Here is a 25,105-nt window from a genome sequence, read left to right as displayed (position 1 = left end):
GGAAGCAAGGCGGGGTGGGGTGGGGGTGGGGGGGTGAGGGTGTTGGTAGAGAAGGGTGGCCAGCCAGCTCTTTTCTGGAGTGCTAGGAAGACATTTGAGAGGTGCTATCAGGTAAGCAGTCTCAAGCACGGAAGGGAGCACCAGCCAGTCTCTAGGAATCACCATGCTAGAGAGGGGCTTCGAGGCCAGAAGGGCTCACGCCAGCTGGAAAAGAAATAGCGTGTGATCCTGGGGGCTGAGGACAGCCTGGAGCTGAGAGCGCAGTGGAGGACGGGACCGCTGAGCGCTGAGCGAGTGACCTGGAAAAGAGAAAGGGGCGTGGTCAGTAGCAAGGGGGCTCACAGTGAAGTCGGCTGGGAAGAGGGCCGGGTGCCCTCTGGGCTGGGAAGAATGAGCCTGCAGGGGGCTAGGACAAGAGCACTTCCAACCCAGAGGCTGCACGGGGGAGGTTGGGGGCGGGGTCTACAGGGAGGAGAGGATGCAGAAGGAAGAAGCTACAGGAGGAAGAGGTTGTTGGGGGGCTTCGAGGAAATGGGCTGCAGGAGGGAGAAGCTGCCAGGAAGGGAGGTGGTTACAAGGAGAGTAGCCACCCATTCTCTCTTTGCCATGCCTCCTTGCTTTGATGTGCTGTTTTCTCAAACCATGAACCAAAATAAACCCTCCTTGAGTTGCATTTCCAGATTCTGTTTTGGCAAGGAGAATAGTGATTACCAAAATGCCAGTGAATTCTTCACAGAAACATAAAAAAAAAAAAAAAAAATCCCCAAAGTCATATGGAATTCTGAAAGACCTCAGACAGTCAACAGTGTGTGTGTAAGCAAAACAGGAAACTTCTTGTAAATCATATTACAAAGGTGTAGTGGTACTGTTCTTAGGGTACCAAGGAGACGCAACAGGAGAAAGGATAGGAGCTTCCAGTAGATGGTACTGAGATTTCCATCCACCAGGGAATGAAACTGATCCTGTCATCACACACACAAATCAGCTCAAAACAGGCATGTGAAGAACCAACCTGCCTCCACATTAGGTTTAAAACCCATCTTATAGTAAAAACAGACAAACTAGGCTCATTCTTGTTTATGAATAAATCTGTTTCTCAAGGATTAAGCTATGTCCCACCTGTGACCTTAACTACAAATGGTTCTGTTCTGCCTGTTCCAGGAACGGCAACCATTTCCTTGTTTAGAAAGGTTACCAACCATCTTGCACCCCTACCTCTGTTTCAAAAGGGTGGTTATAAGTACCTGTTGTTATGACTACCATGCTGTGACCGCCTTGCAGTCATGTCTTTGTTTCAGGAGGTTGTTAGAACTAACTTGTTATATTTATACTCTGCTCCTGTAACTCCTGCCTGTTTTGCCCATTTGGAAACTTTGGAGCTATGAAAGCCTTGTCTTTTTCTTTTTTCTTTTTTAATATTTATTTATTTATTATGTATACAATATTCTGTCTGTGTGTATGCCTGCAGGCCAGAAGAGGGCACCAGATCTCATTACAGATGGTTGTGAGCCACCATGTGGTTGCTGGGAATTGAACGCAGGACCTTTGGAAGACTAGTCAGTGCTCTTAACCGCTGAGCCATCTCTCCAGCCCCAAGCCTTGTCTTTTTCACTAGCAATTCCAACCTCATGAACCCAGCCTTAGGGGAAGGCAGTTCATGTACATGTATAAAAAAGCTTGCTTTAGGGCTGGAGAGATGGCTCAGCGGTTAAGAGCACTGACCACTCTTCCAAAGGATCCGGGTTCAATACCCAGCACCCACTGGCAGCTCACAATGGCCTGCACTCTAAGATTTGACACCTTCACACAGACAAACATGCAGGCAAAACACTAGTGCACATTAAAAAAAAAAAAAAAAAAGCTCGCTTTAATTAATTTGTCCATGATGATTTGAGCCAGCGGTCTTTCCCGTTCATTTTTGGGAGTAACACATGATACAGCTATAAGACCAGAGACTATGGAACCCATTCAAGGCAGCACAGGGAAAAATATTGACATTGGCCCTGGCAATTAATTTTTGATATTATAGCAAAATAAGACAAGGAAAAACCAGATGGTTATCTTTGAGAGTGTGGAGTAAAGGGAACTACTACGTGGAATTGGGGGGCGTGTAGATTGGTGCAGATCTTGTATAAACAAACAAACAAACAAACAAAACAGCACAAAGGTTTCTAAGGACATGATTAGATCCTTCAGACGCCTCCCCACAGGAAATCTCCTCAGCGCGGTTCACTCCAGTGTGCACTGCTGTCCTGCCCACAGCAGCCGAGATATGGAAACAACCGTTGTCCCCTGACAGCAAGGGAATAAAGAAGGGGGCACAAACACACAGTGGAAGATGGTGCAGCCCTGAGGAAGAATGAGATCTGCCATTTGCCACAGCGGAGCCTGGAGGCCACCAGCCAAGCGAAACAAGGCAGACGGAAAGAAAAGCATTGCACGGCCTTGTGTGATCTAAAACCATATTCAAATGTGTGCGCAGAGGACAGACATGGGTTACTGGACGGGGCGGGGGCGGGGAGAGGGGAAAGCTGGGCTGTGTGTGGGCTCTGTGGTAGATGAGAGATTTTAGCTGCTTTCACCACGGAAGTGGGTAACCGTGAGAGATGCCGGACTTGAGGGTTTGTTCCACACAGAAACTTCACCGCACTCGGTCAGCCTGGCACACAGGATGCCTCGACCTTCACTGGGTACCACGCAATTGGTTTTTTGGTTTTAAGATAAGTTTTTACACTGGCCAGGCTAACCCTTGAATTCCTTGTGTAACCAGGGCTGAGCTTGGACTCCTAATTCTCTTGCCTCTGCTTCCCAAGTGCTACATCTACGGTCACGTGCCACTGGTATAGGCAATTATTTTTCAAGACTTTTTCTCTGTAGTTCTGGCTGTCCCGGGACTCACTCTGTAGACCAGGCTGGCCTCGAACTCACAGAAATCCACCTGCTTCTGCCTCCCAAATTCTGGAATAAATGGCATGTACCACCCACCACCCCACCACCACTGGGTCTTTTTTTTGGACAGGTTTCTTTACATACATAGCTTTTGCTGCTGTCCTGAAACTCACTAGACTTACCTTTAACTCATGGAAGTCCATCTGCCTCTGGCTCCTGTTGCAGAGTGGCACACGCCTTTAGTCCCTGACACTTGGGAGGCAGAGGCAGACAGATCGCTATGAGCTGAGAATAGCCTGGTCTACACAGTGAGTTTCAGAGCAGTCATGCCTATGTAGAGAGACCCTGTCTAGAAAAGAAGTTGGTCTGACCAACTTCTAATTCTAATTAAACACCTCTAATTCTGCTACTTGGAAGGCTGAGGCAGAAGGATTGTGAGTTTGAGGACAGCCCGTGCTACATAGCGGGTTCTCTGTCAGCCAGTGCTATGTAGTGGGGCCTTCACTAAAATCGAAAACCAGGGACCACCCAGCCAGTAGAGCATTTGCTTTCTATACACAAGGGCCTGAGCTTAGTCCCCAGGACCAGGAGAGTTTGTAATCCCTGCCCTGGAGAGGGAGAGACAGGAGGATCCTTGAGGCACACGGCCAGGCAATCTAACCTCGTGTGCTCTCAACCAATAAAGGAACCTGTGTCAAAGGAGGTGCTCCCAGGATCCCCACGGCCTCTACCAGATCATACACATACAGATCCCTACTGTAATAGTAAATCTGCCGCCTGGCCGGCACCTTGGTACCCTGTCCCTTTAAGAGCAAGCCCCGCCCACTCCCAATCTCCCCCTTCAGTTGATCTTGCACCGGCCACCTCCACTCCTGGGTGTGTGTGTGTGTGTGTGTGTGTGTGTGTCTCCTTTTTCTGAAGAGGCAGTTTCTGCCTCTCCCTTCTGTTCCTCTTTCTTCTCTTTCTCTGTCCCTCTATCTCTTTCTCTCCCCTTCTCTCTTCCCTTCTTAATCCCCTCACCCTTATACCCTTTCCAATACCCACTAAATAAACTATATCCAAGCTCTCTTCACATTGCATGACATATTTTTTATTCGTCTCCCACCCGCTGCGATCTCCCACCTGCCAGGGGACCTGCCAGGGTCACTGCCATGAATCATAACACCTACTCCCCCCAAATACATGTGTACCTACACATATATGGCAACATACATACACACACACAAAAGCATATTGGAGGCTTCGGGAGTTCAGTGGGAGGACACAAGCACAACATACAACACACAAAAGCCTATCGGGGGACTTGGGAAGTTCAGCAGGAAGACACAAACACAACATACAAACATACAAACACACAAATGCAACATACAAACACACAAACAAAACATACAAACACACAAAAGCATGTCGGTACACTTGAGTTTCAGTGGGAGGACCCAAATTAGAAATCAAGAGTACAAGGCCAAGACTTCAATTGCCTAGTGTGTAAAGAAGTTTCCAGTTTTGCTTACATATTTTGGTGTTGAAAGGAAGAGCTTGTGGGACAGGAACTGGGGATGTACCATGACCATAGATCCAAAATATATGCAAGATTCCAGCTATTAGGGGTGCTCAGTTACTGAATCTTTGTAGATTCTCAGCCATCAGTGTGTGGTCCTCTCCTAGTAAATACGAATCAGTTGCACCCCATTTCCACCTAGGGAAGCTGTGCCTGTCTTTGAGAGCAGTGGGATCCTGTTTGGAGTCCCTAGGGAGCTTCTGAATAGAACTATCACCGCGTGCCAGGCTAGCCTGTGGTTCACCGTTTGGGTGTATGCTTCGGAGCAAGTTAGGAACTTTTTATTACTATATTTTTCTTGACTTCAAACTCATTATGTAGCCGAGGCTGGTTTTCAAATCCTGATCCTCCTGCCTCTACCTCCCCACAAGAGTTCTAGGCAGGGATGGAGGATTGGGGGGGAGTAGGGGGTGGGGAAGGATATGTAACCTTTCTCTGTAGCCTAGACTGGCCTCTAGTGGCCTTTCAGAGAAGGCAAGCATCGCAGTCAAGGGGGAAAGTGCTCCCTCCCCACCGCCTCTGAGGTCTGAGCTCCGTGACTCACACCCACTGAAATTCTCTGCTGTTGACACAGAGAGAGCCTTTTCCTGTTTGTTTTGAAGGCAGTCTCCTCTGGGTTTCACTCACGTGACTGACTCCTTTTTTTTTTCTTGTAAACTAGCCATTCCTTTTTCATGAAACTTAAACTCTTCCCATATCATCTTCTCAAGGATCCAATCCTCCATTTGATTTTATTTATTTTCATTTTTTTGTGTGTGTGGTCTTGACATCCTTTAAGTAATGCAGGCAAGTTAGCGAGACCCCTTCCTAAGATCTTCTCTTGCCTCATAGGTCCCCAGGAATGGGGAAATGGGTCTCACTTCAGGTCTGAAGCTACCCTCTTTCTCTCCCCGCCCCCCATATTTCTCTCTCTCTCTCTCTCTCTCTCTCTCTCTCTCTCTCTCTCTCTCTCTCTCTCTCTCTCTCTCTCTCTCTCTCTCCTCAATAATCCAGGCTTTTGACTGGAGCCCGTGTTGGTTTAGAGTCTCCAATCCTGTCTCAGGCTTGGCTGTAGTGCCGGGGTTATAGGCTCCTTCACTACACCTAACCCTTGCTTTCCTGAAGGCTGCTTAGAGCAGGCTGGCCTCCTTGTGTACAGGAGCACAAATCTATCCCCGAATCTCAAGCCATTCACCCTTCTGGGCACTGGAAATACAGGGGGTAAGAAACCAGTCACCAACCCTATTACATCCTAGAATCAGGGGGTGATAGAGGTGGGTGGAGGGGGAGGGTGGGGTGGGGACAGAGAGGAGTGTTTAGGTTTGTTCTGGATGCCACTGCTACCAGGAGGGTGGGTTAGTGACTCACAGCTGCTGGAGCCTGTGGGTAAATCGAGTGAGTCACGCTATTGCTCAGGGGTGGGGAGAGGTGGAGTGGAATGAAGGGAATCACCGCACGGGAAAGAGTGAGGGCTTGGGGTCTGCGAGTCGGAGTCCTTGAGAAAACAATCTGCTTTTCCTGCTAGCTGAGCTCTCAGTGGGCAATAATCCCACACTCCAAATTATTGTGGAATTCAGTGAAAGTGTTGCTTAAATAATTGAGTGCGCTACAAATGTTGGTGGCGCCATTACTTTAAGTCTTCATTTACTTCTGGAGATAGGCAGGGTAATCGCATCCACTTCCTTCGGTGGTTAAAGGCTTTAAATAATGTATGCCCATGCTCTGCACAGGGTATCGGGTACGTGCTGTCCACGTTCATTAGCTGCGGAGAGGGGTCCTCTGGTTCATCTCCAGGGAACACTTTGCTGTCTCAGGACCAGGAAGAAGAAATGGGCCCATTGTCCCAGACTGAGGGTTGGCAATTGCATGGATTGGGGCCAGGCAAGCAATCCCCCTGCGCCTGGATTGTGAACCTGTTGAGTGCTCATATTTAGTGCCGTGCGTCCACAGCGGAGTAGGAAAAGAAAACCAACTGATAAGAGAGTATTTATGTTTGCCTCCTTCCTTGCTCCTCAAATTCTTCTGAAGAGAAAAAGATTGCGCTTGGAACCGGGGCCCAAGATGCGCTTTCTGATGAGGCCTCCAGGGGGCGCAGGACCCTTCGGGACAGAGCCGCTCTGTGTGGCCGGGGAGGCTGCGGTGGCTCTCGGAGACGGGAGGATGAGTCAGCCTCCCGGGCTTCCGGGCTTGCGGCACAGGTCAGGCCCTCCCTCCCAGCCCGGCCGCGCCCTGCCCGCGGGCTCCCGCCGGGGTAACCCTCCGTTGTTGGGCTACAGCCCTGCACGAAACCAGGCCTTCCCCGAGTCCCCCGCTGGGCCTCTGGGCAGCAGGGTCAACCTTCTGCTGGGTCAGGGATTGCTTCCTCCCCAAGTTCTAGGACTTCAGGGTCCAGGGCGGGAATGGGATGTGCCAGGGCTGGCCTAGAGGAGGAAAACTTAGCAATAGCCAAAAACGTGTGTGTGTGTGTGTGTGTGTGTGTGTGTGTGTGTGTGTGTGTGTGTATGGCTGGCAAGTTCCTCTGGCCAGCCAGTGTTCTTGCCTCTGCTCAAAGTCAAAAAGAGCAGGAGCCCCCGTGGCTCCTAGCTACAGGTTACAGAGCTTGGGTCTGGCTCAGATGCTGTGGTGGTGGTGGGGGCGGTAAATTCAAAGATTTGGTTGAACTTTGGAGGGCCTCATCGGAGACGCTGCTGGGAAAGAGGTAACTTGCTCAAAGGCCCAGGAGCTTAGAGCCTCCCACTCAAGAGGAGCTGGGAAGTACCTAATGTCTAGCGCAGAGCCCTTGAACGTTGTACCTAGTAACGTACATGTTATTAAATGTATGGTTTTAGATATACAATTACAATTAACACCCAGCTCGTATAGATTTCTGTGTATGCATACCCATGTACTTTATAGGGCACCTCTTGCATGCTAGGTATTGTCCCAGTGGCTCTTCAGGTACTAATTATGTCAGGCAGTTTTCACAAGACACTGGGACCTAAGTACTATTATTATTCCCATCTAGTAGCTAGCTGAGGAAGTCGAAGCTCAGAGAAGTTGATTTTGAGCTGGGTGTGGTGATGCATGTCTGTAATCCAAGCGCTTGGGAGGTAGAAAGAGGAGGACCAGTGTAGCAGGCCCCCAGACCTTAGCACAACTGACTCCATGGTGGAAGTGCCGTTCAGGCTGTAAAACTCAGCATGCAGACAGCACCACCTGCCAAAAATAAAACAAAGACCTAATGCATCAAAGTCCGTAGTTGTGGGAAAGTCTCTAAATGTACTAACCTTGCTTTTTGACTTCTGCAGTTCTGCTTTTGGCTAACTCTTCTTGTTGACTGAAGGAAGGCAACCCAGGACAAGGGTTTGTGCTTAAAAGCTTTGTGGCCACGCGGAGATCCTGAACTCCCCAGTGTAGTCACTGGCGGGCTAATAAAGACTTTCTGTTAGCTTAAACTTACGTCCAAACAGTCTTCTCTGGTGAACATCAGGAGTTCAAGACCATTCTCAGTCATGTAGTGAGTTCAAGGCTAGCCTGGGCTACGTGAGACTCTGTCTCCCAAAATTAAAGAAGAAAGGAAGGACCGGCCGGGCGGTGGTGGCGCACGCCTTTAATCCCAGCACTCAGGAGACAGAAGCAGGCAGATCTCTGTGAGTTCGAGACCAGCCTGGTCTATAAGAGCTAGTTCCAGGACAGGCTCCAAAACCACAGAGAAACCCTGTCTTGAAAAACAAAAACAAAAAAAAGAAAGGAAGGACCGAGGGAGGGAGGGGGAGAGAGAGAGAGGGAGAAAGAGAGGGAGATTAAGAATGACTAAGACTAGAGGTCCTTTCCCTAGACCCACCGACTTTAGCACTGAAACTTCCAATACTGGGGGTGGGGGTGGGCAGGGGCTGTCCAGAAATGTGCGGCAGTGTCCACAAAGACCAGAGAGGGCACTGGAGTCCCTGGAACTGGAGCTGCAGTTTTGAGTTGCCATCTGGGGATCGAACCCATGTCATCTGGAAGAGGAAATGTCTGCCGAGCCATCTCTCTAGACAGCTTTTCTGTAGTTTAAAAAGCAGTTCTTTGCGGATCTCTGTGAGTTCGAGACCAGCCTGGTCTACAGAGCTAGTTCCCGGACAGGCTCCAAAGCTACAGAGAAACCCTGTCTCGAAAAACCAAAAAAAAAAAAAAAAAAAAAGCAGTTCTTTGAGAAGCTCTTGTATTTTCATCATACTTGCTGCCCCCTCCCCACTCCTTTCTGGCAACCTCATCTCTATCCACCTAACTTTGGTTGTTTTTTTTTTTTTCCCATCTAGTTCAGCTTGTGTGTCCCATATACTTTTATACTTCTGAACGCATGGCCCTGCACTGGATAGTTGTTGACCTACCAGGGGCATGGTCTTAGAGAGAACGGACTGTCCTTGCCCAGCAACTATCAGCTGTAATAGTTTTTCACTCAGGGGTGGATCTTCCCTGCCATCTCCTCTCTCCACGCGGGATTTTGTCTGGTTCGAGCTTTTGTCGGTCTCGTGCATGCTGTCACAGCCCCTATGAAGTCGTATGTGCAGCTGCCCTGCTGTGGCCGGAAAGCACCATTTCCTTGTAGTCATCCGCCGCCTCTGGCTTTGACAGTCTTCCTGGTCCTTCTTCCTCAATGATTCTTGAGCCTTGGGAGGCAGGGATGTAATACAGATGCCCCCTGTAAGGGCTGAGTTCCTGCACCTTGACTGCTGTAGAAGCTTTCTAAAATATATACATATGCACATATAAAATTAAGTTAAATAGAGTTACCCTAAAGGTGAGCACAAAGCGCCTATTAGACACCACAGACTAACAAATAAAAATCCCGGTGCCAAGAATGGGCCAACTCTTCTGGGGTCATTGGTCAGTGAGGTGCTGAAGTACTGAACCTAAGCATTGCAGACTACTGCACATGGTCTTGGTTACTCTGCAGAATCTGATGATAAGACCGTATTGCTGAGGACACACACACTCTTGGATCACAGAACACGGATAAATCAAGCTGGAATTCACCTGAAGGTTTCATCTGTACCTTTTGCATTCATAGTGCTGGACGGTGTGATACAGTCTGGCAGGAAGAAAGGAATCATCAGTCTTAGCCAACTGTGAACTCTGAGAGCTACCTTAGTGAGACTGGCCTGGCCCAGGTGCCCACCGGTGCAATAGTGGCACTTACGTTATGGAAGCAAGCAACCGGATTTAAGGCCCCCGTCCACAAGATGAAACCATACCTGGTGCTGTTATGGGGGCCAAGAACCCATGGCTAGTAACATTTTAGGTCCTAGGGGAGTACCCGCTGCTATTCTGTTAAATGTACACAGTGTTAAACCGACTCCTGATGACTTAGTCTACATCTGTGCATCGCTCATCCCTAATAGAGACGCTTCTTTCCTTAGTAGATGGTGATTATCACAGAGATCTCCCACCTATTCTGAGTAGATCTGAGGCTCAGGATCTCAACAAGTTTCTCAGTGACTCAAGTAAGCATCTGGAGGCTGAGAAGCCCTGCTCTCTTGCTTGGTTGGTAGCCTGACGTGACCCAGGCACTCTGTACTTTGAAACATATGCTCCAGGGATTTTCATGTTCTGACGTGTCTAGAACTCCCTATCTTCTGATGATAGCGAAGAATTCATTCTTCCAAGAGAGAGCCAGGATCACAGGTGAGAGCTGTCTCTGAATGAATCCTGTCTCTAACGACCTCTTTCAGGCCCAGAGTCAGGGTGCTAGACTTATTGTTAGTAGGCACTACTCTCTCCCTCACCCAGTGCATGTCACTTCTCAAGAGTTCTGGGCAGTTCTCTGTGCTCTCCACTTGAGGCTGTGATCCTCCAATTGTTAGGACTCAGAGCTCTGTTGGCAGCCTACGACTCTCTGTAAACCCTCTTTTTGGTCTATTTTCCAGGAGAACCCATCCTGCCTCTCCTTTGGATTGCATTCCATCCTGGAGTCCAGCTCTGTGGAGCATCTCCCAGCCAGTAGCCTCTCTCACCCACCTCTGGCTACTCTGGTGTATTCCAGATACTAGGTATTAAGCTGGGAATCTTCCTCGCCAATTTAACTAGACTTAGAATCACCTTAAAGATAGGCCTCAGAGTGTGTCTATGAGGGAGTTTCCAGAGAGTTTGAACTGAGGAAGACCCACCCTGGGTGTAAGCACTGCTATCTCCTGGACTGGTGTCCTGGGCTGTAAAGGAGAAATGATTGGAGGAGCCTATTCTGAGCAATGTTTTCTCCATGTTTCTGCACACCGTGAGGCCACACTTTGTCATTCCTTCTCTGCCAAGCGGACTGTACTCACAGGCTGTGTGCTAGAATACACAGGGCTTTCTTCCTCAAGCTGCTTTTTACCAAGTTCTGCCTTTGCTGTAGACCAGGCTGGCCTTGAACTCACAGAGATCCACCTGCCTCTGCCCACTGAGGGTTGGGGCTGGGACTAAAGGCACATGCTTGGCTATCACCAAACTCTTTTGAGCCTCAATTTCCACACCCCTTCCCCCCAAAAGAGGAGAGGTTGAGAAAAGAATGTGCAAGGCTTTGGTGCAGTCAGACTGTGATGGAGCCGAGGCCACTCCTTTGTGAGCGGTCCTTTGTAAGGGACAGCCCCTCCCTGTGCCTACCATTCTAGAGACCACACCTACATCTAAACATTTCTTGAGATTTACGGAACTCAAAACAACGGATGTCAATCAGATAACAGGAGTGTGCTTCCTGTTCTTCCCAGCTCTTTAGCTCAGCAAACAGAGAGCTCCCAAATCTCCCAGCTGTGTAACGTGTGGAAAAGTACCGCGTTAGTCTAAAGAACTGCGGGGTGGAGCTTGGTGACGCATACCTGTAATCCTAGCACTCTGGGAAGCTGAGGCAAAGGTTCCAGTCCAGGCTTGGCTGCAAGACAGGACTGCGTACCACAAAACAAAGCAAAAGCCCTAAATACAAACATACAGACAGCCCAGGGAGGTGGAGACGGAGTCCAATAGTCTGGCAGAAGAGGGGGAAGCAGCAACAGTTAGGAGACCCCACACACTTTCTTCCTTTCCTCCCCTATGAAAGTCTTTTGTGCCTAAGAGTTCCCCAAGATGGAGCTCTGAGGGCCCAAACTCCCTCCATCCTTTAGAGTCTTGGCTCTTGTACAAAACTACTTTCCTCCTAAGTTAAATAGTAAGTGGCTGGGTCGGAGCCCTAGTAGCGGTGACATCAGCATTAGTCGATGATTTGAATTGAACCGGATAAACTTTGAAACTTTACTTTTACTTTTTTTTTCTTTCCTCCTTCTCTTCCTCCTCTTCCTTCTTCTTTTCCTCCTTTGGTTATAGACTCATATATTCCAGGCTAGTCTAAAACTTACCAGATAGTTGAGGCTAGCCTTGAACTTGTGATTCAACACATCTGGCTTATAAAGGGCTGAGGCTCAAACCCAGGGTTTTGTGCATTCTAAACAAGCACTTGATGGAGTGACATCCCCGTCACTCCTTTGTATTAGTCCTCAAGAGGTCAGCAGCTAATACTAAAGTCCGAGACAGTGGTAGGTCCTAGAACCTCGTGTCTCTTCCTCATTGAATTAGGGTATGCTCTTCAGGTGCCCACCGTAGGTGTCCAGTCCAGGGGATTCCAGGCTGTAAGTAAGTCAGGCAAACCATACTGTAAAAGAAGGAGGCTGGGAAAATAACTCAGCAGCAGCATAAAAAAGCGGGGAGGGGGCAGACAGGCATGGTGGTGTAAATTTTTAATCTCAGCATTTGGGAGACAGAGACAGGTGGATCGCCACAAGTTCAAGGCCAGCCTGGCCCACAGACAGTTCCAGGACTGAACACTTAAAATAATGTTGATGATGATATAAATTCAAAGGGAACACTGGATATAAATCGACTGTTGGAAGCTGTGACCGCTTCAGAATTTCAGAGTAAAAACAAAGTAGTATAAATGGCGGGAGAAGAAACACATCGTGCTGAGTAGCCGGAACAGGCGGGATTTGGGGGCAAAGAGGAGACAAGTACTCTGGAGGCAGCATGCTGACCGCAGGAGGAGGCTGAGAGGGAGCGGGGACTGGATGGCTTGGCCCAGCAAGCCTGCCCCAGGCACGCAGGAGGTCTCTGGTCCTAAAGAAATTAGCGGTGGGGAAGAATGGATGGAAATCCCCTTCTATCTGGACCTCTGCTTCAGGACACAGCTTCTTAGGTTACCATGACTGTGTTTAGCCAACCACCAATAAAGGCTGTTTGTTGACAACAAGCTAGGCATGCTAGGTGCCAGGCTGCTTCTCGGAGACGCCACCTCCCTTCTCCCACAATCCTCTCTCCTTTGCACTCCCGGTGCCATCTCACAGTCACATCTCACTGTGTCTCCCCACACTTCCTTCCTGCTTAGAAGGGCCGAGGCTGCCACACCCAAACCTCCATCCATTGTTCTCACAGAAACTCTACTTGGGAAGGAATGCAACAGGGAATTCATCTATTCTGTCCGGGACCAAGCAGGGAGAAAAGAAAGCTGGGAAAGGGTTGGGTGGGTGAGGGAAAAGGGGAACCCCAGCCCTTGAGCTTGGCCCTGGATGGCAGTGCACAGACGTTGCCACGGCAACGGTCAGATGAGCTCCTAGCCTTCCTGCACCCTCACCCAAGGATTCGTGCCTGTTGTCACTTTCCTTCTAATCCCCTCAGGTCCTGTCCGCTGGGGAGTATAATTTTCTTATTTGTGCCTTGACTTCCCAGTCTGATCAGGGAAGTATGGTAGATAGACCGGGATAAAGCCAGCAGGCAACATACCGCCCCATGCGGGCTATCCACCCTTCTCAGCTTAGACTGGCTACAGTAACTTTTCTACATAGTTCCCTTCCCCTCTAGTGTCCACCCCACAGTGGGAGCCCCAGCAGGATTGGCAGGCTTGAGGAGAGTGGGGTGGGCATTGATGCTCCTGTCTCTGACCAGCTGGCTTCATGGCAGGGTTCTTCCTGTTCCTGTCGCTCCTCACTTCCTCTGCCTCAGAGTGGCAGTGCCTCCCTGTTTTTGTCCCTTGCTGTTTCCGTTGCTTCTTCTTACCGCTGCCAACCCCTCTATGATGTGCTCCTCTTGCCCTTTCCAACTCTTCCCGGAACCTTTTCTTAGTTTTCAGGGTAGGGATGGCTTCAGACGTCCTATCCTCGGAATACTTTCTGCTGCTGTGTGATGTCTGCTATAGAGAGTGTCTCAGTACATAGCTAGACACAGCGGAGCTGGCTTGTAATTCTAGCACTTCTGAGGCAAAGGCTGGAAGACCATGAGTTCAAGACCAGCCTGAGCCACGTAGTCTTTATGGTAAGGGCATTTATTTATTTATTTAGTTAGTTAGTTATTTATTTATTTACAGTGCTCTGCCTGCAAATATACTTGCAGGTCACAAGAGGGCGCCAGATCTCATTATGGATGGTTGTGAGTCACCATGTAGTTGCTGGGAACTGAACTCAGAACCTTTGGGAGAGCAGCCACTTACCCACTGAGCCATCTCAGCCATGGTCAGGGCTTATTGCCCCCTTCCTCCGTCCTTCCTCTTTTTGCTGACCTCCCCAACCCCCACCCCGTGTGTGTTCCCTGGTATAATCCAGATCTGTGAGTTTCTTTGTCCAGAGACATGCAGGCCTAAACCCTGAAGAGACTGACAACTGTCTGTGAACACTGCACCCCCTAGTGGGAGGGAGGTCGGTGTAGTCACTCACCTCTCAGCCTCTGCTGTCTCCTGGGATAAGAGGCCTGGGCAGCTGCATCAGTGTGGAGCCTGTGTCTGTACTGCGGGCGTTCATGTCACAGGCCTGTCACAAGAGTAGGGTTCGTTCTGCCTCTGTCTTTGAGACAGGGTCTGTCTTTCTACTTGGCCCTCGCTGTCCTGAAATTCCCTATGCGGAACTCTGCCTCCTGAGTACCGGGATTAAGGGTGTAGCAGGGTAGGTGTCACAAAAGTCTATTGGATAGGTTCTTTTTAAAATTAATTCATTAGGTAATTGATTTTTATTTTATTATTATTATTTGTGAGGGGTGTGTGTGTTATACTGTGTGTTATAGTGCGGACATGGCATGCCACGGCATACGTGTACAATGTTACACTTGTGGAGGCCAGGGGACAGCTTTTGGGAACTGGTCCTCTCCTTCCACCATGGACTCCTGAAATAGATCAAACTCAGTCAGGCTTCTACTTCCGCCCACTGCACCGTCTTGCCAGTGTTCATCCCACAGGTCGAGAATAAGACCACAACCACAATTTTAAGCCAAATTTGAAGCAAGATTTAATTAAATACCAGCTATGCGGATGGACTCTGGCCAGGTCCATCTCTGGGTTTCCTGAACGTGGCTCGGAATCAGGGTTTATATCAGCTTCGGTATTTCCCAGCAGATCCAATTAAGGGCAAGCACTCATCCTGACGTACCTCCAGCCTGCATCCAATCAGGGGCGAGCAGCAATCCTGATGTGTTTCCTGCCTGTGAACTTCCCACCTGCATGTGATCAAGCACATTGGCGCAGAAGGGACAAACAGACTTGTTTATGGGAGTGAAAACGCGTGGCTGATTATCTCGTAAACAACAGCCTCCAGCATTACAGGAACTATGCTCGGGCAAGAGGCTTGCAGGGCAGAGACATTTTTGTTTCACGGATCCCTTAGGCATAGTAATTAAAACTTAAAATGTAACCGACTCTCATGCCAGCCCTTGTTCAGGTTTTAAAATCACTTAGCTTCCCCCCCCCCCCCCATTTATTTTGAGACAGGGCCTTGCTAAGTTCCCTAGGCTGGCCTTGTCTTACTCTAGCCCAGGTAACCCTTGACCTTGTGACTCTCTTGCTAAGCCTCCAAAGTAGCTGGAAGAACCACAGCCATCAGCGTCAATCAGGCCTAGCGGTTGGATGAATCTGTCCACCGCTCTGGAAGGGTTTCTCGGGTGCCTGCCATGTTCCAGGCCCTGTTCCAGAAGATCGGAAGGCAGCAGTTACTAATAAAAACAAATCTGCCGAAGGCTGGAAGATGGTGAGTACTGAAGAAAAATAGAGCCAGCAGGAAGAGGAGATGGAGACGCTGGGACAGGTGTTTCTGGAGGGTAGCCAGGGCTTATTGAGAAGGGGCCATTTCAGCAGCCTGCCAGAGCTGAAGAGTGTGCTCAGAGCTATCCAGAAAGGGAATGATGTTCCCAGAGAAGACGTTCAAGGCAAAGGTCCCGAGGCTGGAGCCCACCTGGCAACAAGAAGGAGCAAGCAGGGGAAAGGTCAGAGTGCTGGGGACCAGGGAGCCAAGAGGAAGTGGTTCGCTGCACCTTCTTGCTTCATTCTCTGGCCCTTTTCTAGGTCTCTTATTTCAGCACCAAGGGCTGCAAGGCCTCGCCACTCTCTGCAGACTGTTGAACAGAGACTGTGTCTACCTTCCTTGCTCTTAGCAGCTAAATTCCCTGCTTTCTGAGTGTAACCTGTTGGAGAGTTATTGACAGGAAGCCAAAGGCTTCTGGTGTACAATATGATGTGTCGCCTTGGGCTTTTCTAAGTGAATCTTTTATAGTAAGCCCTTGTTGCTGGAGTGTTTTTCTTTCTTTCTTTCTTTCTTTCTTTCTTTCTTTCTTTCTTTCTTTCTTTTTTTCTTTCTTTCTTTCCTTTCTTTCTTTTTTTTTTTTTTTTTTTGGTTTTTTCGAGACAGGGTTTCTCTGTGGTTTTGGAGCCTGTCCTGGAACTAGTTCTTGTAGATCAGGCTGGTCTCGAACTCCTAGAGATCTGCCTGCCTCTGCCTCCAAGTGCTGGTATTAAAGGCGTGCGCCACCACTGCCCGGCTGTGTTTTTCTTTTGTTGTTATTTAAAATTTAAAAAAAAAAAAAACTTAATTTTTTTTTTTTTTGGAAAGTTGTGGTGACACACGCCTTTAATCCCCAGCACTTGGGAGGGGAGACAGACTGGTCTCTGAGTTCAAGGCCAGCTTGGTCTACTGGTTTATATAGTGAGTTCCAGTACAGTCAAAACTATGTAGAGAAGGGGGCTGGAGAGATGGCTCAGAGGTTAAGCGCATTGCCTGCTCTTCCAAAGGTCTTGAGTTCAATTCCCAGCAACCACATGGTGGCTCACAACCATCTGTAATGAGGTCTGGTGCCCTCTTCTGGCCTGCAGGCATACACACAGACAGAATATTGTATACATAATAAATAAATAAATTAAAAAAAAAAAACTATGTAGAGAAGCACTCGGGAGGCAGAGGCAGGCGGATCTCTGTGAGTTCGGGACCAGCCTGGTCTACAAAGGAAGTTCCAGGACAGGCTCTAAAGCTACAGAGAAACCCTGTCTCGAAAAAAAACTATGTAGAGAGCCTGTCTAAAAGAAAGAAGGAGGAGGAGGAGGGAGGTTTTGTGTGTTGACATGAAATAATAATGTTATTTTAAAGGAAACCAGAAAATATTCATCTTAGACCAAATATGGGCCCCTGTGACTTGTGGATGGATCAGCGTTTCCTTGAATCACATGCTCCATTGTGGAAGAAGTCACGTGAATTTTGAAAGCAACACAATGGAAGATCATCAGGAATCTAGACACTTATCAGTCTTGTTGATGGGCTCTTCAGGTAAGTGGGTGTGGTGACTTGAATGGACACGCCCTCTCCAGTGGGCTCAGATGTTTGGATACTCGCTCTAAAGTTGGTGGCCCTGTTTGGGTGAGCTGTGGCCTTGCTGGAGGAAGTAAGTCTGTTACTCGGGGCAAGCTTTGAGGTTCCAAACGCATTGCATCATTCCTAGTGTTTTTTCTGCTTCCGGTGCGTGGTTCAAAATGTGAGTTCTCAGCGTCTGCCGTGGCCACCATGTCTGCTGCTTGATGCCATGCTTCCCTGCCACCAGGGACTCTTCCCTCTGGAACTGTAAGCCAAATAGACCTTTCTGTGAGTCACCTCGTTCATGCTATTTCATCAGAGCAAGAGAAAGGCGACCGGCACAGTGGGTTACAGCCCAGAGGAGAAATCTCTATAGGTTCAGATGTTACCTGTAGCTTCTGTATTGGTGGAGCCTAGAGGTCTTCTAGACTTCGGGGTACATTCAGAGAAGTTCAGAGACTATTAGGTTAGATACAAAAATAAAGGTGGGCCATTAAAGGGCTTTTCACCACGTGAGAGAATACAGGAGAGAAAACGATGTAAAGGGTGAAATCTCTGCTTAGGTTTCATCGCTTCCGGGTCTGTGCACGGCGAGATGGGGCATGATGGCACAGAGTGTGAGGCAGAGCACAGCGACTCACTGCATGGAGGACAGAAAGACAGGAAGTGTCCACCGCACCGCGAGACGAACCCTCCAGGATGAGAAGGCCTCCTGACTGTAACACCTGGGACACTGGTTGCGGAGGTCGGTGTGGGTGGTCAGCTAGCTGGCTATTCCCTTCCTTCCTCCCCTCTCTGTGTGATCTGTGCAGCCATCAAAGCAGCACGGATGCTGGAGGAAGACGGCCTGTCCCTAGAGAGGAGATTATCTTCACTTGAGTTGTGGTATTTCTCCTGTAGACCCTCCGAAGAAGTTCTCAAGACAGAGTTTTCAAAGGCTGGTCCTCAGTCACCTACTTTCTCCACCTGGGTCGCACTCTAAAGCTTCAATCACTTCCCCAAAGTGCCACTGTGAGCAGTTCCTGGAAAGAAGCTGTGTCTGCAGAGGTTAATTGGCTGATTATAACTCCAGTGATACCATGAGGCTGGAATGTTGCAGGTCCAGGGTTTAGCTGCCTTTTATTTTTGACTGTCCTATTCTCTAAACAGCCGTTCCTTGCCCGCCTACGTTTCAAACCTAACACCCTCTGATTAACATATAAACAAACCTCTAGTTTCTATTAGTCAAAAGGGCTAAGAATTCCATCAGATAGCATCTCAGGTCTGTAGCTGAGCTGTCTGTATCTTTCTGTGACCCACCTCTCTGCCATTCCCACCAGTGTATCCTGAATTAGGACTTTCTTTACTGTTACTCTGAAACCAATGGTGGAATGCGGAATTTGAGGAACTTGAATCTGTGTTTGCTGGCCACGAGACTCATATCTCACTCCAGAATAAACTGTTTCCTATCTCCTTTGAGGTCAGGGCTGAGTTCTTGCGTCAATACCATCTTAGTGTGAATCTAACAGGCGATTAACCCGCTGGCTTGGAGTCTTTTGGGAGACTCAGTCTCATCCTGATTTTCAGGAAACCTCCAGGAGTAGAGAGCCTAGCTGGAAGGATGCACAGTCCCTCTCTCTGAGGAGCTTTCAAAAGTCAAAACCATCCTTGTGTAACCCCATCTATTCCTTTGCGAACGAACATGGGAATTGAACAATTTTGTCAGGTTTGCAAGGCAAATGCTTTACCCTCTGGGTAACCCTGGGGCTGAGCCCCCCCACCCCCAACACCCTCCCTTCCACAGCCATCCTGTGATGGGAATAGAACCAAGACCTTGGTCACACCAGGCAAACATTCTATTACTGAAATTCCTTCACCCTAAAGCCCTTTTTACATTTTATTTTTGGATGGGGTTTGTGATGGCTAACTTTATGTTTTAAGTTTAAATTACTGTGCTTAAGAGATCTATGAGAGAAAATACCTCTACCCTTTAAGCCCACTTGCCCAGTACTTCAATACTGCCCGCAGAATACTTTCTAGAATGCTGGGGATTATTCGTGTAAGATAACAAACCACGTTTTTGCTTCTGTAAACAAGCTTGGTTGTACCAACCGCACAAGATGTGTGCTTGATCATGCATAGGATGTGTGCTTGCCATAAACATAAGTTTAGCAGTGTTTGATAGAAAAGATTAATATTTAATGTTTCTTGTACTACCAAGCTATACCTCCAGCCCCTCCTTTAAAAAATATTGAGTGTGCATATTTATATGTACATTTGTGTAGAAGACAGAGGACAACCTTGGATATTGTTCCTCAGGAGTTGACATTTATTTATTTATTTATTTTGAGGAAGGTATTTCACTGGCCCAGAGCTCACCCAGTGGGCGAGGCAGGCTAGAGAACTCTTAAGGATTCTGCCCATTCTGCCTGTTTCCATTTCCCCAGTGCTGTGTTAGAAGTCTATGTCACCCTATGAGCTTTTTTACATAGATTCTGGGTATCAAGTTACCAACAGAACTATCATCACAGAGTCCTCCCCCTTAAACCTTATTTGAGAAAATATTACCCAGGCTGGCCTTGAATTTATAGGCCTTCTGCCTCAACCTCCCAAGTAGCTGGGCTGGGCTGCATCACCCCCAGGCGTAGCTCTGACTCTACTCCTCCTTGTTCCCTTTCGCCCAGTCCACTCAGATGAGCATCTTGTTTCCGGAGCACATTGGTATCTGCTGCTCTCTGTGCTTGGAACTTCCTCTTGTGCTATCTGCAGTGAGAAGCCCTCTCCTGCTTTAGTGCCTTGCTCTGGGACCTGCTTTGATGCTCCATTATCACACGGGTAGTCTGGGCCGTCTTTAATTGGCTCTGCTTTTCATCTCATTAATCACCTCCTCACTATGTGAGTTCCTGTGCATTATTATTATTATTATTTTTCTTTTTTTTTTTCTTGAGGTAATGAGGATGAAGCCTGGGGCCTTACACATGCTAGGAAGACCACGCCCTACTGAGCCGCACCCAAGCCCTGTATTATTACTATTAATTAGGTTTCTCATTCTCCTCCATTACCAGATTGCAAGGTGCAGAAGGACAAGGAGCTAGTCTGTGTGGTTCACTAATGTTCCTCCATACCCAGCACGTGACCAGACAAAGACAGACAGTAGGCGCTTAAGAGGGATCTGTTGACTAAAGGAGGGGAAAAAATACATCTCAAAATATAGTTGACACTATGATGACGTCAGAGCTGATCATAATCCAAGGCCAGTCACACTTCACTGGAGGCAGCAGGGACAAGAATTCTCAAGTTCCATGGCCAGTGAAAGAGCTCCAAGCCAATGAAAGGCATTTTCTTAAAGAAAAAGAGTAGCATTTCTGAGGGTGATATCCAAGGTGTCTAGTGTCTACATGCATGCTCACCCATGTTTGCATATACTTGCACACTCATGCACCTACACACATCAACACACATATGCATGCACACACATACACAAACATATATATATATATATATATATATGTACACGACACACTCACATTTACAAAAATAAAGCCAAAACATTTCTGTTTGCACACTGGTTCAGTCAGAATAGGGTGTGCTGTGACTTATGAGCAAAGAGTCTGGATAATAGGTGGGGAAATGAGAACTATGTGACTGTGACATTGAGGGAAGACAGAAAAGGGAACCAGAGGAGAGAAAGAGGGAGGTCTGGGGATACCGCTTTGTGCTAAAACATTTACTTATCATACATGAGAGAGATGGATCAGAGCCCCTATTAGGTACAACCAGTAAGCTGGTTATATGGGGAGCTCATCCGACCCAGTTTCCAGAAGTCTTTATTCCAGCTGGCCAGGACTACACTCAGGCATTCAGTACCCAAGTATAATGCCAAGCATTTAGAGTAAGGGGTTTTAAAAGGCAACAAACCACATCTTGGTATCAAGCTCAGCAGCTGGAAGGGGAGGTTTTGTGCAAGCAAGCAGTTTAACAGAAGCTCAGATAAGTTGGCTGGGGCATCTTGACCTCAGGTACCTAGAGTAGACTTGGGTAATTTTCCACCGGGCTTTCCATCAAGGTGATCAAATTCTAGCTAAACCTAAAATGGTCCCAGAAGGAATGTAAGATGGAGGAACCTTTGCAGTCTTGTCTTGTCCCATTGTCATGCATATTATTTTTTTTAATCCCCTGGGCACTTTGAGGAATTAGGTGCCATGGTTCCCTCGTCAGTGAAGATACGGGGTTTCTATGAAGTTCATCGTCCTGCCTAAAGTCATAGTGTTAACGAATGACATGGGTAAAAGACCTAGGACTTTGATTTGGAATCCCATGTGCTTACTGTGATTTTTTTTGTGTCTCTGTTTTTCTGTGTGTGGATTACCCCAAACTGCCAATGTTTCCACCACTGTTAGAGTTCTGGCAAAGAGAACAGAACAGAGTTGAGGAGAGAGGCAAGGGCTTTTGCATCCAAGTGTTTCTTACTATTGTTATGCCCAGTTCACAGAGGTCCCCCCCCCCCAAACCAACAAGGAGACAGAGTCACGTGTGTAAAAGTCAAGTTTGAATTCAGACTCTCTGTGCATCTGATACACTGGCACAATTAGAGAGCCTTGAGTCAGTTGGGGTGGGCTTTTATAATAGCAGAGGTTGGGGTGAGGGATTTCTAAGGTTCAGGACCCCTGATTGGCTGACATTGGTCTAGGGGTGTCTTGGTGAAGGGGGATGGGTATGCTGGGCTAAGGGACATCAGATGATCCTTTCTACAACAGTTGGAACTTTAGGAATTTCTTTTGGATGGTTTGTTCCTGGGTGGTACCCGAGTGGTCTCACTTGGAACCCACCAAGTATTGCCTCAGGGTAAACTTCTGAGCCCCAGGCCTCTATTGAGTTTGTCATGGCTGGGCCCTATAACTCTGAACCTTCTTTTTTGGAACAAATATCACAGTCTATTGTATGCTGGCCTCTGTTCACGAGAACACATCCAGGAGAGACAGCACCCTGGGGAGGTGAACACAGGCTCCCGAATCCTGGAGTCCTGGGGGTCTTTGTGTACTGCAGTCCCTTTGAGAGAAGTTTTGCAGATTCTGAGCAACTATCTCGAAGGCCGGCTTCTTCCTGTCCCGACCCACAACTGGCTGCTTTTACAGGATTGGGTACCACCCCAAAGGCCACCTTACCACAGACTTACAGAACCATGATACAGCCTTGGTGGCCAGGAACGTGACCAAACAGGAGAGTGGCGGCACACTGGACCTCTGGGCAAAGGCAGAAGCAGGAAGATAACAGAAAAAAGAAATAAAAAGGCCACCTACTAGAAGGATGACTGTCATCAAAGAGTTCTGGGATTCTGATCCCCAATCCCCAGACCTTTATTCTGTGAATCCCTTGAAAAAGTCACCTTATGTTGTATCTCAGTAAGAAACACTTGTCTGGCACACATGAGACCTGAGTTCGATTACCAGCAGCACATACACACAGAAAAGAGGATTTACTCGTTTTAGATCTCAGTTGTGGGGTACCATCATGTGGGGTACCTTCAGTGGTCTGTTGCTTATTCCATCAAGCACTTGTACGCATTTTATATTTACTCTGTCTCTAGTGCTAAGGACGAACCCAGGACCAGCTAGGCAAGTGCCCGCCACTGAGTTGTGTGCCAAGCCTCTGTTTCCAAAGGCCCAGAAGGGAACACGCTGGAATGCCTCCTTCCTTTCCTTCTGGCAGGCTCTCTCCCCAGAGGCAACCGTCTTTACAGATTTTGGAGGCATCCTTCCATCTAAGCAGACACAGACACATTCACATTCTGTTCCATTTTCCCCACTTTGCACAAAACCTTAGCACACTATTCTCAATGTTCGGTGTTTTTTTCCCCTCTTTGTAGTTGTGGAGGATTAATTAACTTTTCCTCTCAGTAAGAGCCGAGCTTGGGATGCTCTCTGGAGCAGGATTGGTCCTCATTCACATTCCTTTGATTCTTCCTGGGAGGGCAGCGGGAGGGCAGCAGAGGCCAGGACCCTTTGGGAGGCTGTGCATTTGTTTCCATGTGTGTCTGCACCTGTGCAACTCCGGGGGCTTCCAGAGAGCTCTGCTGTGACTCCTCTTTAGTCAGCTTTCCATCATTGTAACAAAGACACCTGGAGTGATTAACACAAAGGAGGAAACATTTATTTCGGCTCAGGTTTTTGTAGGTTTCTTCTGAGGTCCAGGTCCTGATGCATTGGGTCTGTAGTGAGACATCGAAGTGGGGGTGTTCACCTTGTGATAGTCAAGAAGCAAAGAGAGAGGAAGAAGAGGATACTGGTTGGGATCCCAATATCCTCTTCAAGGGCCCATCCCCAATGACCTAACTTCCTCCCATTAGGTTCTGCCTCCTAAAGATTCCGTCTTAGCTTCAGGTGTTGGAGACCAAGCCTGTCATCCATAGGCCCTTGGCGGACATCTCAGATCCAGTAGAAAGGCCTGTTCTAGGCGGAGTCTCACTAACAAGCCGCATGGTGACCTTTGCTTTAGTTCCTGCCTCACAATGAGAGATGATAACATTTTCTGGAGGTGTTGAAAGGATGAACTACGGACGTGTTGAGGAGCCGTTTCGTGAGTTCTCAGGCCCTAGGTAGTCACAACCTAAGCCCTGCTCCTGACCTCTGCTCCCGTGATCATTCACAGTTGATAGCAAGTCCCTGCTTCCTGGTGTAAAGAGAAGGCATCCCCAGCTTCCCACCACCCAGGAGGCTGAGGCGGGAGGATTGCCTTGAGTTTGAGGACAGCATGACTACACCATGAGTTCTAGATCAGCCTGAGTTACAGTATGAGATTTGAGAGAACAATAAAAACAAACTGGAGTATGAAATGACAGTTTAATGAGATCTGTCTGCGGAGGCAGGAGGAAGAATGGGAAGATGGCCCTAGAGAAACCAAAGGAAGAAGCCAGCAAACAGATACCTGCGGACGGAGAAACTCTGGTGACCATGTGCCTGAGGCCTCCAGTGCTTTGGGAGGGCAGGAGAGTCTGGATTCCCAAGGATGGCGGGCCCGGTACCTACCTGGGACCCCAGTGACCTCTGTCCCTCATTTGCGGAGTGAGCGGTGTTTTAGTCACTTTTGACTGTTAGACTGTCGCACAATTGCCGTCAGAAGCGTGTGGACACAACAGGAATGTCTCTGAGTGTAAAGATGGGGCTATGTCACCTAGCGGTGGTGTACCCATGAGTCAGTGTACCCCAACCAGCTGAAGGACAGTTAGAGAAACTGTAAGTTGTGTTCTTTTTTGGGGGTGGGAGTTGAAGATGTTCTGAAACTAGCTCTGTAGACCAGACTTGCCTCAAACTCACAGAAATCCTCCTGCCTCTGCCTTCTGAGTACTGGGACTAAAGGTGGGTACCACTGCTGCCCAATTGTACGTTGTATTCTTACCAGAAAAGTTCCTTTCCAGCACAGGGGCTCGAGGGCTGAGGTGTGGCTCAGTGATAGGGAACTTGTCTGGCATGGGTGAAGCAATGGGGTCTCAGCAAAGAAAGCTGCTTGAGAACCACATTGAAGTTGGAAGTGACAAGAATTGGCAAGGTTTCATGTAAAGCGTGTGGTTGATATATCCAGAAGCAGTCTAGATATAACATACCTACTGTGTGATGGGCATAGAGGCTGTGTTTGTCAGAGGTCTGCAAAGGGTAGAGAATAGGAGGTGTGTGGATGGGCATGGGTGAGAGAGAGAGGAAGAAAGAGAGAGAACTGTAGTGGGGGGGTGTAGATGGGCATGGGTGAGAGAGAGACAGAAAGAGAGAGAGAGATGGTGCGGGGGTGGTGGCAATGGTGAACGAGATCTTTTTAAAATTCTTTTTAATTATGTCTCTGTGGGAGTCTGGGCTCATAAGTGCCGTGGCCACGGGATCCGAGGTGTCAGGGTCCCTGGCGCTGGAGTTAGAGAGGCAGTTTGTGGTGTGGATGCTGAGAACTGAACTGGGACCTTGTGGAGAAGCAGCATGTCCCATTAACGGCTGAGCCAGAGAGATTGATTCTTAAGTAATTGAATCTTGTAGTTAGAGTTTTAGTGAGTCCAAACTGCATGTGACCATCAGGACAGAGACCTAGGGAGGGGTCCATGCTGCAGTTCAAGTTTGTCCAGGTTCTGGTCAGTCCTTCAACAGACTGGATTGTGCCCACC

The sequence above is a fragment of the Chionomys nivalis genome, chromosome 1, assembly GCF_950005125.1.
Source record: "Chionomys nivalis chromosome 1, mChiNiv1.1, whole genome shotgun sequence".
NCBI classification, from domain to species: Eukaryota; Metazoa; Chordata; class Mammalia; order Rodentia; family Cricetidae; genus Chionomys; species Chionomys nivalis.
The sequence above is the reverse complement of the archived record's forward strand: the minus strand, read 5'-3'. Positions refer to the sequence as shown.